Raw genomic sequence first — 5,706 nt, 5'->3', positions numbered from 1 at the left:
AGGCCCTCGCCGGATCTCCGTCTCCGGCCACTCTCCTCGGATTCCGACCGGTGGGATCGTTCCCCACCACTTCCTCTTGCCATGGACCAAGGTTTTTCCCCAAATCCCTCTTTTTCTTGGATGTTCTCTTGCTTCTAGGTTTTTGGGGAGAAACTTGGTGTTCTTGAGATTTTAGGACAAATCTATGCAAGAGTAGGATGTAGGAGAGTCATGATGCGTAGGAATCATACTTGATATGCTGTCTTGTGGTAGCTTTGTCCAACCGTAGTACCGCCGTGGTTTCGCGGGCTTTTCTCAGATTTGAACTTGTTCAGATCTGACGCGGTGCGGTACTACCATGTCTGATGTGCGGTACTACCGTGCTAGCTCGTGCGGTACTACCGCTCAGCAGACGCGGTACTACCGCACTAGCCGAGGCGCTAAGGTCGTACTACCGCTCCTAGACCCGGTACTACCATGACCTTGCACTGTACTACCGCGTCTAAGAGCAGTACTACTATCTTAGCTTCGTAGCACTTGGCAGTACTACCGTAGGGATCAAATATCTCTCTAGGCATTTATCATGTATGCTTTCTGCTTGTTTCTCTTGCTTTGTTGTGGTCTTTACATTAATCCCTCTTGGCTGTTGTGGGTGTTTTGTGTTTTTGTGTCTCAGGTGGTGGCTCTCGCCGTTCCAATCCCAGTCGTGACACTGGCTCCAAGCGTCTGCGCAACCCCCAAGATGAAGCCCCAGAGGGCTCCAATGCCCCCAAGCGCAATGTCAAGACCACTGCTAGCAAGCAAAAGGAACCTGCTAAGGGCATGGACGAGATTTCTGTCTCTGAGTATGTCGAACGCCGGAGGATCAATCCCTATGTGACTCCTCGGGCTGTGCTCAGAGGCACCGAGATGTTCTGGAACAAGCAACAGGTTCTCATCTATCTGGATGTGATCAAGAGCAAGCAGAATACCTTCGTGGATGTAAAGTGGATAGACATGCATCACATGCGAAAGGACAAGTTTCGTGACTATTTTGGAGAGGCTCTGGACTTGGTGGAGCAGTTTGCTATTGAGCTGGTGATCTCTTTTCACCATGACTATGACCCTGAGTTCATCTGTCAGTTCTTTGCCTCAGTGTACTTTCATCCCGGGGAGGAGCGGAGGATGACCTGGATGACCAACGGCCGTCAGCTGTTTGCTACATGGAAAGAGTTCATGGATCTGCTGCACATTCCTGATGACGGGCTTCACACCCCCGTTGGTGTTCGCCCCCATGCCAACTCAGAGTCTGCCAACAAGAACCTGCTTCAGCCTTTCCTTGTTGAGAAGGTGCTCCCCAATGGCAAGTCAACTTGGGTGTTAAACTCCTTTCTGGATATCATGCATCGCATCTTCCGCAACACTCTGTTCCCATGCATTGGTGACAAGGACAAGGTCCATGCATATCTAGTGGACATGTTGCTCCTGTGTGCAGAGGCATGTTCTTCTCAGACTCAGCCACTTGATGTCTCACACATCATGTGGTGTGAGCTTTGGTTTGCGGTGTTCACTCGCAAGGTACCTATCTGTGGACCGTACATGTTTCTGCTGCTCTCCACCACTTGGGAGAAGATGTACCCGGGTGATGAGTTCCTTGCTCCAGACTGGATTCGCCATGAATCCATCAGCCTCCACGTCAAGCCCAACTGGGCCAACACCACTACCCATGCTGAGGCCTCTTCTGCTAGGAGGGCTGCTGGTGAGGAGGAGGCTGCTGCTGGGAATGTTGCTGAGGACCGTGCTGCTAGGTCCACCACTCCTTCCTCTGAGCCGTCATGGGCCAAGAAGCTAAAGGACAAGATGAAGACTCTCTTCTGCATGCAGGCAAAGGGGCAGTACAAGGCTCACGTGGCAGACAAGGAGAGTCGCCGCCGTGACAAGAAGGTTATGAGGCTCTTTGGAGAGGATGTGTCTGGCGGGTCTGAGGACGTCATCACACCCGAGGCTGCCTGGATGTCAAAGCAGGGATACAAGTGGACCAGTTCAGAGGATGACTTCGAGGAGACTATCCCTGCCGCTGAGTCTGACGAGGAGCACGAGGAGCAGTGGGACGACTTCTCTTCCTGAGCCACCCCGTGTGTGTAGGTGTCCTCTCTGCCTTTTTGGCGTCTCGATGCCAAAGGGGGAGAGAGTGTAGGGATTTGCGTTGTGTCGTGCTTGGTGCGTTTATTTGCTTTGTCTTTTGGACCTCGTTTGTGCTTGTTTGCTCTTGTTTGGTTTGTGCTTTCGAGACCTTTCCTCATATGGTGTAAGACATATGCACGTTATCTATCGTAGTTAACTTATGTGTGTGCTATCTTGTCTAGTGATAGATATGCCTTGTCTCTATAATATAGGGGGAGCTTTGATCCTAGTATTCGTGTGCCGTGTAGTCCAAAGCACTCATCTAGGTGACACACATCTAGGGGGACCCCGTCTATATTCTAGAGAGGAGGGGTTTGCATTTACTTTTTTTATTTTCCTTGTGCAAATCCCGTATTGTCATCAATCCACCAAAAGGGGGAGATTGTAAGGGCATATTTATCCCTAAGTGTTCTGGTGATTGATGACAACGCATTTGTGGACTAATCGTGTGCCTTGAGTATTCCAGACACTTCATTGCTAGGCACAAGACGATTGGGTGCCGCTCGAAGACTGATGAAGACGGCGTCTTTTCTACGTTTCTTTTTGGTGGATTTGAGTCGTAGGAAAGCCGTACTATTAAGAGGGGATCCGCGTTGGAAAGGTTGGGTGGAATCATCACGTACACGTCTCCTTCTTGTCCCCTCCTTTTTCCTTGGAGCTTCCTCCGTTTTCTTGCCTCCCTTGTCTGGCTGATGTGGTTGGTCGCGGTAGTACTGCTCCCAGGAAAACGGTAGTACCGTAGGCATCCGCGGTAGTACCGCGCGGTGGCGCGGTAGTACCGCAGGTGCCCACGGTAGTACTGCTCCCCTGGAGCCGCAGTACCGCTGCCCACCAGGCTAGTGCCGCCCCTTCGCGGTAGTAGGGGCGGATGTAATTTTTTACATCCGCACCTACTGCGGTAGTACCGTTTTCGCCGAGCGGTAGTACCGCGCTATGTCATCAGGCAGTAGTACCGCCCCTCGGTGGTACTACTGTGTCGGGTTTTTGCTACTTCCGTTTCTTTGCGGAAGTAGGTACGGAAGTTCCCTTCCCCCTGGCTGGGGATTTTTGCCTTGCGGTAGTACCGCATGGGGGGCGCGGTATTACCGCGCGTGCGGAAGTACCGCCCCCAGCTCCTGCGCGTCTGTTTATCTTTACTGTCGCTGGGGTTGCGGCAGTACCGTGGGTCGGTACGGTAGTACCGCAGAGCCGTGCGGTAGTATCGCCTAGTTGCAAGCAGTAGTACCGCGCGGCCTTGCGGTAGTACCGCTAGCGAGGCGCGGTAGTACCGCTGGCCGCGGGCTGGTTGGTGGGTAACGGTTGGATCCTTTTTCCACACTATATAAGGGGTCCCCTTATTCCCCGTTGACTCACCTCTTCCACCCCTAAGCTCCATTATTGCTCTAAGCTCCATTTTCGCCCGATCTCACTCCCTAGCCGACCAAACTTGTTGATTTGCTCGGGAGTGGTTGAGAAGGCCTCGATCTACACTTCCACCAAGAGATATTTGATTCCCCCCACTAATCCCTTGCGGATCTTGCTACTCTTGGGTGTTTGAGCATCCTAGACGGTTGAGGTCACCGCGAAGCCATAGTCCATTGTGGTGAAGCTTCGTGGTGTCGTTGGGAGCCTCCAATTGAGTTGTGGAGATTGCCCCAACCTAGTTTGTAAAGGTTCGGTCGCCGCCTCCAAGGGCACCAATAGTGGAATCACGGCATCTCGCATTGTGTGAGGGCGTGAGGAGAATACGGTGGCCCTAGTGGCTTCTTGGGGAGCATTGTACCTCCACACCGCTCCAACGGAGACGTACTTCCTCTCAAAGGGAAGGAACTTCGGCAGCACATCCTCGTCTCCACTGTCTCCACTCTTGGTTATCTCGTGCCTTTACTTGTGCAAGCTTATTTGTTTCATATATCTTGCTTGCTTGTGGTCCTATCCTTGTTGCATCATATAGGTTGCTCACCTAGTTGCATATCTAGACAACCTACTTTGATGCAAAGTTTAAATTGTTAAAGAAAAGCTAAAAATTGTTAGTTGCCTATTCACCCCCTCTAGTCAACCATATCCTTTCAACGCTGATAGTAGTGTTACTATCTACAAAGCTAGACTTGTCGGAAAAAGGTTTTGACAAAGTTCAAGGTGTTGACTATGATGAGATTTTCTCACTCGTATCGATGCTTAAAGTCTGTTCGAATCATGTTAGCAATTGCCGCATTTTATGAAATCTGGCAAATGGATAACAAAACTGCAATCCTTAATGGATTTATTAAAAAAGAGTTGTATATGATGCAACTAGAAGGTTTTGTCAATCCTAAAGGTGCTAACAAAATGTGCAAGCTCCAGCGATCCATCTGTGGATTGGTGCAAGCATCTCGGAGTTGGAATATACGCTTTGATGAGTTGATTAAAGCATATAGTTTTATACAGACTTGCGGTGAAGCCTGTATTTACAAGAAAGTGAGTGGGAGCACTACAGCCTTTCTAATAAGTATATATGTAAATGACATATTGTTGATCAGAAATGATGTAGAATTTTCTGGAAAGCATAAAGGAGTATTTGAAAGGAGTTCTTCAAAGAAAGACCTCGGTGAAGCTGCTTACATGTTGAGCATCAAGATCTATAGAGATAGATCAAGACACTTGATAAAGATTTTCAATGAGTATGTATCTTGACAAGATTCTGAATTAGTTCAAAATGGAACAGTCAAAGAAAGAGTTCTTGCATGTGTTGCAAGGTGTGAAGTTGAGTAAGACTCAAAGCCCGACCACGACAGAAGATAGAAAGAGAATGAAAGTCATTCCCTATGCCTCAGCCATAGGTTCTATAAAGTATGCCCTGCTGTGCACCAGATCTATTGTATACCCTACACTGAGTTTGGCAAGGGAGTACAATAGTGATCTAGGAGTAGATCACTGGACAGTGGTCAAACTTATCCTTAGTGGAACATGGATATGTTTCTCGATTATGGAGGTGACAAAAGGTTCGTTGTAAAGGGTTACGTTGATGCAAGTTTTGACACTGATCCAGATGACTCTAAGTCTCAATTTGGATACATATTGAAAGTGGGAGCAATTAGCTGAAGTAGCTCCGTGCAGAGCATTGTAGACATAGAAATTTGCAAAATACATAACGGATCTGAATGTGAAAGATCCGTTGACTAAGATTCTCTCACAAGCAAAACATGATCACACCTTAGTACTCTTTGGGTGTTAATCACATAGTGATGTGAACTAGATTACTGAATCTAGTAAACCTTTTGGGTGTTGGTCACATGGTGATGTGAACTATGGGTGTTAATCACATGATGATGTGAACTATCGATGTTAATCACATGGTGATGTGATCTAGATTATTGACTCTAGTGCAAGTGGGAGACTGAAGGAAATATGCCCTAGAGGCAATAATAAAGTTATTATTTATTTCCTTATTTCATGATAAATGTTTATTATTCATGCTAGAATTGTATTAACCGGAAACTTGATACATGTGTGAATGCATAGACAAACAGAGTGTCACTTGTATGCCTCTACTTGACTAGCTCATTGAATCAAAGATGGTTAAGTTTCCTAGCCATAGACATGAGT

Source organism: Triticum urartu, chromosome 3 (assembly GCF_003073215.2).
Source record: "Triticum urartu cultivar G1812 chromosome 3, Tu2.1, whole genome shotgun sequence".
NCBI classification, from domain to species: Eukaryota; Viridiplantae; Streptophyta; class Magnoliopsida; order Poales; family Poaceae; genus Triticum; species Triticum urartu.
The sequence above is the reverse complement of the archived record's forward strand: the minus strand, read 5'-3'. Positions refer to the sequence as shown.